Consider the following 12,923-nt stretch of genomic DNA (forward strand, 5'->3'; position numbering starts at 1 on the left):
GCATCCCTGCGTCCCTGCATCCCTGCGTCCCTGCATCCCTGCGTCCCGGCATCCCTGCATCCCTGCGTCCCTGCGTCCCTGAGTCCCTGCATCCCTGCCCAAAATCAGCCATCCGCAGGTCTGCCTCGCCAGGATTTTCTGGTTTTGCTACCCAGCTGAGCCAGCCCGACTTTTGTTCTCCAGCCGTTCTGCAGCTCGGCACCGCTGTTGGGTGGCTTTGGATCTGATGGAAGGAGGTCCAAAAGCTGCACCACAGGGATGTGGCTGGTAACCACAGGTGTGCAGCCGCCACCACCAGCAGGGGTGGTCACTTCTTCAACCTGTCCGTGGTGAAGCTCTGACCTCATTGGTGGCGTCAGAGCTGGCCCGGGTTTGGGGGCAGATGGGTCCTGGGATTGCCTTTGTCTAGAGGGACATCTCAATATCAAATGTATCGACTTGACACTGAAGGAAGAGAGAGGAAAATAAGCAGGTGCTATTCCAGGTTATCCCTGTCTCACCTCCTCAGTTCCTTGAAATACTGCTACACCCCCAGCCAGGGGGTTTGGAATGAGATGATTTTTATCCAAACCCAAACCCTTCTATGATTCTGTATGGTGGGAAGGTATCCCAGCCCTTCCTGCTGCGTTTGGGATTACGGCTATCTGCAACCCCTAATCCCCGCTCAGCTGAGGAGAGAGTTTCTGCTCACTTGTGCCCCCATGCTGCTAAATCACTCATTCTTTGCAGTCACAACTCTCCACCCAGTCCCACACTGACTTCCATAAATCTGTGCCTCCTTTCCTCTTGGAGGGGCTGAGGGTGCTCCCAGTTCAGGGCAAGAAGGAGCAGTTAATTGGTACGGAAAGAATAACAAAGTGCGGGCACAGAGCCGAAACAAGGATTTATTTAGGAAGATTTTCTGGTTATTATCTACTTAGGAACAGAGGATTTGCCAGAACAGATCAGAGCATTTTCATCAAATCTGCCATCCTGCATGGAATGGAGATAGTGAGAGGATGTTCCTGGGGGAAAACTCTCTCTGGATTCTGTCAGAAGTGCAGGTGCAGGGCCTGGTGCTGTCGGAAAGGAGAGCAGAGGCAACGCTAGGGTAAAACCAGAAGCAGCAGCCATGTCCAGTCCCTGTCACACTGGAAGCAGCAAAAGCACTTTCAGCCTGCCCCGAGCCTCAGCTTGAGCCAACCCAGCAGAAGTGGAGGGGTTGCTCCCCTGCTGCAGGATGGCAAGAGCTGGCCCTGGGCTCCAACACATTAAAATAAACACAAATCCCTCCCCAACTCAGCCCCAGCTCTGGCCACATCCCCCTGGCTCAGCCACAAGGCCCCATTGCTCCTCTGTGTCATGTCTGGGGACACAGAGTACAAATACCCCCAGGCTCCACCAAGAAACACATTTTGGATACTCACACTGGCATTCCAGTGACAGCAGCATCATCCTGAGCCATGGAGGGCTTGGGAAATGTTTGGTTTATGAGGCAGGGTCGGAGCTGCTGCAAAAACAATCCCTGTTCTTAAAAAGAAAACTTTCTCTTTGTAAACAAAGGGTAAAACAAATGAAAGGAAAGAGGCCTGGGAAATGCCCTTTCCCATGCAGGATGCGGCTCTGGAAGGGCAGTGGAGATGAAATGCTCCGTGGCTGAGGGTGAGAGCGTGGGCTGGGCTGGGAGCACCGGGGCCGTGGTGGCCTCAGCTCCTTGGTGCTGCTCTCGTTTATAAATAGAAAGCACTGAGTTTTTATTAAAGTTCAGCGAGAGGGGCTGGAAGAATGACAGGAAACCTCTCCAAAAGAGCTGTTCCCAGGTCAGGCACAGCTCCCGGGGTCATGTCTGGAGCAGAACATCCCGAGAAGCGCCTCAGCTCATGGAGACAGCTCTGGGAATGAGGGGCTTCACTCTGCACCAGCTCCATGGGGTTGGTGCAGGGGCACCCCAAGGATGCTCTGTTCTCACCCCACTCTGTGTTTCCTGTTCAGGGCATCACCAGAGCATTGCCTTGGGTGTTTTATCCCCAGTACCTTCCCCAGGACTCGCAGGATGCAGCCAGCTCCTGCACTGCCACCCCATCCTGATGCTCATGAGGAAGCTGCTTCCCACACCAGCGCAGGGAGACCTTTCCATCACATCTTGGAGCTGCCCCAAGGCCTCTGGATGGGCACAGAAAGAGGAGGATGCACCCCTGGAAAGCCCCGAAGGTGGCTCAGTGTTCCTGGCTCCGGCAGAAGGAACACACTGGGTGTGCCAGGGTGGCTTTTGTGTGTGTGTGTCCCGTGCGTCTCGCCTGGTCCCTGCCACCCTCCAAACCTCTCCCAGGGAGCAGCACTCAGGCTGTGCCTGGTGGCCCTCAGCCATTTCTCCTAAAGTCATGGATTTTGGGCTGTTTCCCCTAAAATCCTGGAGGATCAGCTCCTCCAATGGCATTAACTCCTGCAAGATGCACCTGGGCACACCAAGGGTTACCTTACCCTGTCTAAGCTCCTCTGTGCTCCCTGATTTTACAGTTCCTGCTTTTAAATCTTACTTTTCTCGCTTGCCTCTCCGCTGGAAGCCACTTTTTTTTATCATCTATGCATTACACCTTCTAAAATACACCCCTTAATCCACAAAACTGCACCCAGCAATGCCCAGGGATCCATGACTGAAAGCATTTCCCCAGGGAATGTCCTTTACAGAGCCAGCAGGGTCAGAGGGAGAGGAAAAACAGCACACACACATGATCAATATTTTTTAAAATAGGATTTGAAAGCAAAGCATAAGAAGCTTCTATCTGGTTTTAATTTCTAATGGAAAAAAAAAATATAGGGCTATTAATATATGGTGATGTTACTCCACTGGAAGAACAAAGTGTAGATAAAACCTGCAGGCTTAATGAGGCTCAGGAAAAATCAAATTGAAAGCAAACCTTTAAAAATCTCTAGGTAATCTGTGTTCCATTTATCATGCTTTGGCAATCAGAATGTAAAACCAGGCTTAACATAATGAGGAAAATCAAACAGGCTTTTTTTTTTTTCCCTGCTGCTCTAAAACCCCAGAATATCATCATCACAAAAAAGGGGGGAAAAAAGGAGGAACTTCTGCCCTCCTGCTGGAGCACAGGGAATTTAATTGCAAAGGTTTCTTCCTGTGTGTCTGAGAAGATGATGCAAGACTGGGATTTTTTAACGACAGTACTTAAGCTCTCCTTGGTGACACCGAGCTGAAGCAGCGCTGCTGTCCTGAGCTGGCAGATGGGAAGGCAACAACGGTTTGTAACAAGCTGAAAATAGGAAAAAGCCAAAAAAAAAGACTTCTCTTGACATCTCCAGTTGGCCAGGTCAGCAGCACAGCACCGGCCCTGGCCAGGCTGGGGAAATGGACACTGGTGAGGAGGACACAGCTGAGGAAAAGCTGTGGGTTTGGTGATTCCAGACCCCTGAATCTTTCAATCACTGGAGGAGATCGTGCCATGCACCCCCAGAGCTGCCCTGTGCCAGCCTGGCACTGCTCCCCCTGCCCAGGCAGTTTTGGGGCACACAGGGGTGGAGCCCAAGGCACCAGAGCCAGGACTCATCCTGAGTGCTGCCCCCAGCACTGGGCATCTCTGGGTGCCCCAGCTGTGAGCACAGAGGGGAAGCTGATATTTGGGAATCAGGCCTCCAACAGGCACAGCTGGAACCACTGCACTCTGGGATGGATGCTCCCCGTCCTGACACCGCTGCTCCTACAGAGCTGCAGGTGGCCGACACCCAGATCCAGACAAGATGCCTTTTACCCCAGGTACCCTTTTCCCTCACAGATTTCACTGCTGGACCTTCAGGATCTGAACAACTGTGGATGCTGAACAGACCCGCAGTAACATCCTCTCCACCTGCATCCATGTTCCCACTGCTTTGTCCCATCTTTTAATCCCCACAGGATGCAGAAGGTCCTGCAGGCACCATGAAACCCTTGGGTTGGGGGCTGCTGAAGCTTCTTGCACAGCTCCTCCTTCCACTCTGAGGGTGGGATGCTGAAGCAGGACATGATGCCATCCGTGGCTTTTCCATAGTCACAATGCCACAGGTTGGGCAGGTCCCTGTAAAACTGGACAGAAATCACTGGGTGACCTCACCAGCTGCTGCTCCAGCCTTTTCCTCCCCAGTTCCCTGCTGCTTTCCTGGGAGAATGCTCATTGTTTACGGTTCATCACACTCAGCTCCTGCCCAATTCACCCCCGAGCCCAGGCAGGTTAAACCCACAGCGCTGTGATCTCTGCAAGCACCACCTGATTGAAACACATAAAAAAATAAAAGAGGGATATAAAACTGCCAGTTGCCCACAGAATCAAATTGAATTAGGCCAGCTCAGCCTCCCCCATCTTTCCTTGGTAATAAAACCACTCACTCTCCAAATATGGAATTCCAGGTCTGTAGGAAAGCAAATCCCTGAGCTCATGTGGGGCAGTGGGAGAGCTCAGCCCAGTGAGGGATGTCCTGGGCTCTCTCTTATCTTAAACAGCAGTAACTGCTGTTTATATGACCTGAAAATAAAACAACATCTCTCCACAGAGGGAGAGGCAACAGGTGTGGATCACAACCTTTCCTGGAGCTGTGGTGGCCTCACACAACAGCCAAAAATCTTCTCCTTCCCATCCAGAGGGAGGTTTCTGCTCTGCCAGTGCGCATCATCCTCACCTTCCTCCTTCCCTTGCACCTTGCAGGGCTGGGGAGGGTCCAGAGCAGCTGCCAGGGGTTAATGAGCAAAACATCCTGAGTGAACCAGGCTGGTTAATGAGCATCTCTCCTGCCCTTGAAGAGCTGTGATGAGAATATTCCCTGCTCCAGTGATGCTGGGGATGTGACAGCCCAGCAAGGAGGGAGCTGGGAGTTGGGGGGAGACAATCGTTCCAGCCAAGTTCATCTGCATTAATCTTGCACTCATTAAAATCAGTTGTTCTGTTTCTAATTCAACCAGTGCTGCCAAGATCCAGAATTAAAAATTGATGAGTTAGTGTCCCTGGAAAAAAAAAGAAAAAAAAAAAAAGTAAGTTCATCATCCAGAGCATCACGGATTTTTAAAATAATCATAAAAATTGTCTGGCTGCTCCTTCGGGCTTGACACCTCCACGAGGGCTGGGAAAGTGTACAAAAACTGAGAATGTTACCCAATCATGGGAGCCCAGAGGCTGAGCTGCTTGGGAGCAGCCCCCAAAATGGCCTCACTTATGGGGAAAACCCAAATCCTGAGCCACAGGGGAGGGATGAGCTCGTTTGGCTGCTCTCATCCTGCCTCAGAACAAGCAGCCAGGTGCTCCGTGGGTGCAGAGCAGCACCCAGCGGGAACGTGTGAGCTAACAGCAGAAGTAAATAATGACTTTCTAACTCTGCATGAGTGACAAACTCGACATGATTTTTAATATACGCCTAATTAAGGTCACTGATGACAATAGCTGGAGACAAAGATGATAAACACCATTTATTTGAAGCAGATGAGAATTTGAAAAAGGCTCTCCGAGAACCCAAACTAAACAATATTTCAGAGAAAGCCAGAGCCCTCCCAGCCCATAAAAACACCCACAACCTCCAATGGCTTTTGCTGACCCAGGCTGGAGCGATCCCGCTGAGCTGTCTGGGTCTCTCTCCACAAAAGCTGCTGCTTTCCCTCATTAAAAGGCATCATGTTTACAAAGTAAAGCTCAAGCAGGAAAACACGGATCCAGGCCAATCCCAAACCAACCCTGGGAGAAGTTTGGGATTAACTCCTTTAGAGCTGAGTAGACGTCGCTTCCTGAAGGAGAACAAATAAAGATGGGCTGTCAGTGATGTGGGTATTTATAGCATGCATTCATTGCCTTCACGATCTGGATAAACACCCATTAGCTTTCAAGGTGATAAATCAAGTATTAATTAACCTGCTGGGGGGAAAAAATAATAGGGATATTAATGTTTTAAAGGGAAGCTTCCAGCTGAGGGAAACAAAGGAAGAGAGCAAAGTTGAACTTCTCAAATAGAACCTTTTTGTGCTGGAAAGGGGCAATGGGCAGAGGATAGACCAGCTGGGCACTCTGGCTGGGAATGGCAGGCTCTGCTTTGGTAACAGGGAAAAAACAAAATAAAAAAATGCTTTCTTGGCATGTCTGCCAAGCTTCAGGGTGGAGAAGGGCTTGGAGTGAAAATTTAATGGTCACTGGTGCCCGAGCCAACCCCTGCCAGCACAGAGCCACGTCCCCAGGAGCAGTCCCCCCGGCACAGTGGGAAATGGCATTCATCACCTCCAGACAAGAGTGCAACAACTGCTTTTTGCTCTAATTTCCCTCCACAGGCCCCTTCTGTAGTGCAAGCAATGAAAATCCAGAGCCAACAGTAGGAAAGCAGCAGCAGAAGGGGCAGGACATGTTGTGGCTGTTACAGAGAGACGGAGCAGACCTTGGCCCTCAGATCCCCTTTCCCTCTGTCCCACTCAGGGACCAGCTGAGGGAACTCTCCCTTCTTTGGAGCTCCTGCAAAGCAGCCACATCCCAAGGAGACCAGCAGGGTTCAGCTCAGCACACGCATGAGCACCACAGAGAAAAGAGAAATATTTCTGCAGGATTAGTCTGTTTTCTAAGCAAAAATGCCAAAATGAGATGCGACACCAAAAACTGGACAGCAAAAAGAAACCAATTTCCTGGTGGCAGCAGTACAAGGCCTGCAGGCCCACCACAGCATCCAGCTCCCTGCCATGGCTTGGCTGCATCCCTTCTCTCTGCAGCTTCCAAGGGACGTAAATCAGAAGTTTGGAGTTATTTTGCAAAATGAGACACAGCTCTCCTGCAGTCGAGGAGGGATGGTGCTTAACAAAGCACAAAAATCCTCTATGAGACCTGGTCTTCAGGATAAACTTCCTTTGCCTGTGCTCCACCCCTACAAACCCAAATCTTTAACAACTTCAAGCTCTTCTTAAATTTTTTTAATATCTAAGGAGAAAAAAAGCATATGCAGTCCTCCTTTTCCTGCCCATTTTTAGCTTTTTTCTTTCCCTCTGCATATTCCCCAGCTCTCTACCCACACATAGCCACACTGCAGACAAACCATCCTAAAAAAATTGAGAGGGGTCTGAAAAAACAACAGTTATCCAGGGCGTCATCAGCTTCCAGAAATGCAAACTGGCTTAGGAAACCACAACCTCTTTCTGTTGTTGTTTTTTTTTATACGGGATTTTTCACAATCTTGGTTTAAAGATTGGCAAGGGAGGGACTCGCTCCTTCCTCACCCTCCTCAGTCCTCTACTCCCCTGTTATATTCAGACATTTCTCGCCAGCCTTGTTCATCTCACATTTCAGGGCACAGCAAATGTTTGTGCACGGGGCGGGGGCAGGGATGATGAGTCAATTAGACACCTCATAAAAATCTGATTTAGAAAATTCCCTCCCCAGCTGCGAGCGCGGCCGCCACAAACCAGCTCGGCCCAGTGCCCCCCTCGCAGACAGAGAGTGGTTTCCTGCAGTGAAACCTCTCCCGCCCTGCTTAAATGTCATGTATGATGAGGAATCTGCCACTGGAAGTGAGAGACACCCTCACAGCTCAATAAATCACATTGCAGGAGGGTTTCTGTGCTATCCCCACTGCTCCTTTAGCTCCACAGCCTCCCTGCTCCGTGTGCTCCTGCTCATCACCGAGCCCTGCAGCCCTCCCGTGTTCCAGCTGAGAACTCAGCCCTGCACTGAGCTCAGCCCTCTGAACCCTCTGCTCTTGCTGTTGTTCCCATCACTCTAGCCACAACTTTCTGAGCCGCAAAGGAAATCCCAAGGGATGAACCATTTGTCATCCTGATTCCATTTTATACCCACAGCACCTTCCAGTGCCTTCCCCAGGCACGCAGGAAATTGGAGGGTGGACTGAGGGGTGGCACCTCTTCATCCTCCCTGCAGATGGTCAGAGCCACCTGCTGCCTTCCACACCGCTCATCTTGGACAAGACCCAAACCACCCCCCCGGGGAGTCGTGTTGGACTTGCACAGCCTCCCACAGTGCAAAACCTTCTCCCCACAGTGCAAAACCTTCTTTCCTCATGCAAAACCTGCTCCCCACAGTGCCAAACCTTCTCCCACAGCGCAAAACTTCCTCTCAAGTGCAAAACCTTCTCCCCACAGAGCAAAACTTCTCCCTCAGTGCAAAACCTTCTCTCCTCATGCAAATCCTTCTCCCCATAGAGTAAAACCTTCTCTCCTAGAGCAAAACCTTCTCTCCTCATGCAAGTCCTTCTCCCCATGGAGCAAAACCTTCTCTCCTAGAGCAAAACCTTATCCCACAGTGCAAAACCTTCTCTCCTCATGCAAAACCTTCTCCCATAGTGCAAAACCCTCTCCCCACAGAGCAAAACCTTCTCCCCAGTGCAAAACCTTCTTTCCTCATGCAAAACCTTCTCCCACAGCACAAAACCTTCTCTTCATAGTGCAAAAACTTCTCTCCCAGTGCAGCCAACCTGGCAACATCATCTAAATGTGTCCATTCCCCCTGCATGAAGTGTAATCTGAGAAATTACAGTGTTTTAGGATAGGTTTTGATTTTATGGGACTGGTCAGGTTCAGAAAGGAAAATGAAACAAACAACGCTGAGCTCCAGCCTGTTGGAGCAGCATCATTTCAGGCAGAACACAGCACTGCAATATTCATACCAGGAGACACTAATTCCATACTAAAAAGAGTTGAGTTTTTTTAATGCCCCAGCAAACCCGGCCATTTCATAACCAGTGACCCTGCAGGATGCAGCCAAGCTGGGTGGGTGTTACAAAGCAGCACCAAGACAGTATAAACTCCCCGTGAAGCCATGAGGCACAGCAGCCAGCAGCTACTGGGGCCAGTGGCCAGCTGGGCTGGGATGAGGGCTGGTCTGGCTGTGCTGATCGTAGTCTGGAGTGACCAAAATCACAGAGCACTGCAAGGCCACAGGATCATGGCACACTCGTTTCCATCAACAGCTTCACACCCCTCCCACAAGGAGCTGGTGGTTTCCTTTGTGGGCCAGAAGATTCTGTTGCACCAGTGGGGCCCTGTTTCATTTTGCCCTGGGTGAATATGCCCCGTTTTGTGGCTGGGTAAAGTAACTAAACTCATTATTCAATCAAATTTGCCCAGACTTTTACTTTTCCTTTCTCCAGTGAGCCCTGGGGACACTGGGAGGAGTCCAGGCAGGAGAAGGCCAGTGGGCTCCAGACCCCAGACAGGGTGATGTCCGTGGTGTCAGTGCCAAAGCCCACAAAGCAGAACAGGGAGAGCATCAGCCAGGTGAGGATTTATCAGCCATCCAAGGCTAATGCAGTATTTTGCACTGGACAAGTCTCTCCTTCTCTCCCCAGACCAGTCCAGCCCAGCCCATGTGAGTGCTGGTCCTGACATAAACCCCATGTTTCTGACTGCTTGCTGGAGATAGCACATCCCAGAACAACCAAATGCAGGGCAAGGAAGGATACTGCCCTTGGATCTCTCCTTTTTAACCAAGAAAACAAGGTAATGCTGATGTAATGAGAGAGTGACCATTATTTGCCATTGAGCTTCATAAAAATGTGAGGAAAGATGCCTGAATTGTAATTAAGTCCTGGGAGCAAAACAGTGTGTACCTGGCTAGACTGCAGAGAGATGAACTCATTACTTCATCCACGTCTCAGGCTTCTGCCTGTTTTCCTCTGCAACAGAACCATCAGCTTGGGCTGCAGACAAGGGCTTTAAAAAGCAAATAATCCTTCCAAAAGAGCCAGGCCAGCACAATTCCTACATGGCTGAGCTGGGAATCTCCAAGCAGCCTCGTTTCTAGGGAGACTGATGGGCAAACACTCTGAAATCCAAAAGGGCAGAGCTCCCCAAACCAGGGTGTCAGGAGGGAGCTCACTCCAGATTTTTCCAGCAGCCAGACAGCTCCTGCAGCTGCCAGGCTTTTCCATGGATTGTCCAGGCCGGATTTTCTGCTGAGGAGCATCGAGGGCCTGAGCTGCCCTTTTCATCTCGGGAATGCACAGCTGTGAGAGGGAGGCCGAGCTTCCTCCTGCACGACGTGGCTCCAGAAGTGGGGATTTGTGCCCAAGCCATGGAGGCCATGCTGGGATCACGTTTTGGGATCACATTCTGGGATCACATTCCAACTCAGGCTGCACAGGATGAGAGGGATGGGCAGGTGGGCGGTGCAGGCACCCAGTTGCCTTTGGGAAAAAAAACCCAGCAAAACCCATCTGGTGTTTGAACAGTGAAGTAAAAACAACCTAAAGCCACGATCTAGAAAGTTTTTAGGGCATAAAAGAAGAAAGAGCAGGCACCATCAGCCTCGTCTCCCCCAAGAGCCAGCTGAGCAACCTCCTACAGTGGCAAACATCCTCAAACCCTCAGACAGAACGTCACTGTTCCTCTCACACTTAGATTTGGTGACTCTGGGCTTGATAAAGACTCAAAAATCTGTGTGCTGCTATTGCTTCATGCATGATGAGGCTGGAGAAGGCAGGTCTCATGTTTTGAGGTGCCAGTTGATAATCCCAGGTGTTGGGAGAGAATTCCATGTGCCTCTTGCTGGCATCCTACAGCCAGATCCACCAAGATCCCTCCCCAGCCAAATGCCTTTAATCCCCAGTGAAACACATCTGTGTCCTTAAAGTTAAGCATTTTCTAAGTGTTTTGTCAGAATGTTGTGGAGTGAGGCACAAAGGTGGCCTGGGATGGCACAGCCTGGGGCAAAACACATTCCACAACGGGCTGAGGAATCTGGGCAGGGTCAGTGACATGGTCCTTGCAGGGAAAACATCATGGAAGCTGCAACAGCCAGGAGCAGAGCTCTGAGAGCCACAGAGGCTCAGCCTCGCCCAGCACTGCCAAGGCTCCCTGCCTTCCCCATCCTGCTGGGAAGAGCTTGGCTCCAGCCCCGGCGGGCTGACCACAAGCCCTGTCTGCAGGAATATCTTTGTTAAAACGCTCATTCACACTGCAGCCATGGCGCTGGCTGGGAGAACACAGATCAGGCTTTTTGTCAAACAAATCCTATTCCAAGTGTCTGGGAGGACAGGGAAAGCTGCCGTGGGGCTGCTTTGAAGGGTTTACAGTTCACTGCAGCATTTTACAGCTGCAGTTGTTTCCATAACCAAGTCCAAGAGAGGCTGTGAACAGGAAGGAATTAGGCACTCATGCAAAGACCATTAAAGTCAAGGGGAATCTTTCCATTGACTTGAGAGGGTTTGGCTCCCAGCCCTGGATATCAGGGTCTGTTGTGGGGGATTTGGAGCAGGGAATGGGAGCGGGACTTTGCAGGTTTTCTCAGCATTTGTGATGGAGTTCAGCACAGAAGGTCTCTGTGGCCGTTTCTCTGCATGTAAATTAAGAAGTGACTGCTCCTCTGAGGTGCAAGGCCCTCAGTGACCATCCTGGGCACCTCCTCTGCCATTCCTGCGATGACAGCCCTAATACCAAATGGGTTGGAGCAGCACATTCCTATGGGAATTCCTATGGGAAACAAGATTTCTTTATGGGCCCTGACTTGTCAGCCCCTGATGCATAAACCGCATATGATGTGTCAGTCCAAGAGGCAAAATACCACGAACCAGAAGCTTCAGCAGATCTGAAAATTGTGTTCATCCCAAGCTCAAATTCCCATGGGGAATGAAGCTCCCACTGGGATCCAGGCAGCTTTTCACTGACTCCAACCCTGCCTGCTCACTTACAGCCAAGAGCTCTGCACAGCTCTGTCTTTAGATGGAGGGCAGGAACCTGCACCAAAATGACAGCAGATCTGAGCTGCCTCCACTGCTCCGTGCAGAGAAACAGGGATCTGACCTGCCCTGCCCTGCCCTGCCTGGGACCTCACCTCTGGAAAATGATGCTTTCCAAGGAGTGTCTTCCCAGGCACCCAAAACTGCCAGCACAGGAACCACAGCACACCCCAGGAAACTTATGACTCTTTTAAAACACACGTGAGAGCCTAATTTGCTGCTAAGAGGAGCAGTGATGCTTCTCTGGGCTGGCAGGGGGAGAACTGGTCAGGTGAGTTCAGTGCTGTGCCAGGCGCAGGTCTCTGCAAGCCAGGGGAGGGAGGAATTGGCACCGGGGAAGTGCTGGGTCATTTTCTGCCTCAGCCACTTCATTTTTCCCGTGCTGGTAAAACCAGGGAGGACAAATCTCCACCCCATGTGACATGGGAAAGGTCAGACCACAGCTCCAGGAAGAGGGAAATGAGGAGGGTTTGAGCCTGGCCAGCTCTGCTTTCCCATCAGCCTGGGTTCTGGGTGCACAGGAGAAAACATCCAGGGGCTGGAATTGTGCTTCCCACTCCTCCTGGCCTGGGAGTGTGCCTGGGAGCAAAGCAAGGCGGCAAAGGAGGAGTTATTCCAGCCACAGGCTTAGGAACACCTCTGCCTCCTGGCAGATGCTCCTTACTTGGGCTGGGTTTAGGAAAACAGAGGTGACCAAGCCCTGCTGCAGCCTTCAGTGGGAAATAGAGGGATGAGAGTGTGCTGAGCTGCAAGAAACTCGATCCCAGAAAGGGGAAAAGCGGGGGTGGAGAAGGAAATTCATCCTAAACCCAAAGTAACTTGGTGACCCAAACCAACTCTGCAGAGTCGAGCTCTGCCAACAGACTCAGGGAGCCAGAGAGGACAGAAACATCCGAAACACTGATTTTGGGGTCTAAAAACTGATTTTGGTGCAGTCAGTGCCACATCCAATGGGCTTTGGGCAGTGAGTGTCACCTTTCTGACATGACCTGACAGTGATTTGACTCAAGAGCAATGTGCTGACCCCAGTAATCTCTGTGGAGTGATGGTCTGAGTGTTCCCTACGGGAACATCCATCCCCACACCCAGGAGTCTCCACCAGCCTGGAAGGAGAGGCCATGGGAAGCCAGTTGGGGCCTTTTGCTTCCAGAGGGATGTGGGTTTAGGAAATGAGCTTTTCTACCACCTGCTGCAAGTTCAGAGGGCTGAGTTGCCAAATCTGACAGGAACTGGGGGCTCATTAACAT

At 50.9% G+C, this 12,923-nt stretch overlaps 1 long non-coding RNA gene across 2 annotated transcripts; it reads right to left on the reverse strand.

Annotated features, from left to right (window-relative positions):
* Positions 1 to 866: 866 nt before the first annotated feature.
* On the reverse strand, positions 867 to 7,683 carry LOC121673160. Of its 2 annotated transcripts, none has more exons than XR_006019149.1 (2): positions 5,554 to 7,683; positions 867 to 4,969 (listed from the first exon to the last, which is right to left on the reverse strand). It is a non-coding gene; the product is annotated as an uncharacterized LOC121673160 (long non-coding RNA). The 2 variants fall into 2 exon arrangements; XR_006019150.1 differs by having other exon boundaries at positions 5,534 to 7,683.
* Between the last annotated feature and the right edge of the window lie 5,240 nt (positions 7,684 to 12,923).

Source organism: Corvus kubaryi, unplaced genomic scaffold (assembly GCF_017639235.1).
Source record: "Corvus kubaryi isolate FWS band 111438036 unplaced genomic scaffold, C.kubaryi_AGA036_p1.0 65251, whole genome shotgun sequence".
Lineage (NCBI taxonomy): Eukaryota > Metazoa > Chordata > Aves > Passeriformes > Corvidae > Corvus > Corvus kubaryi.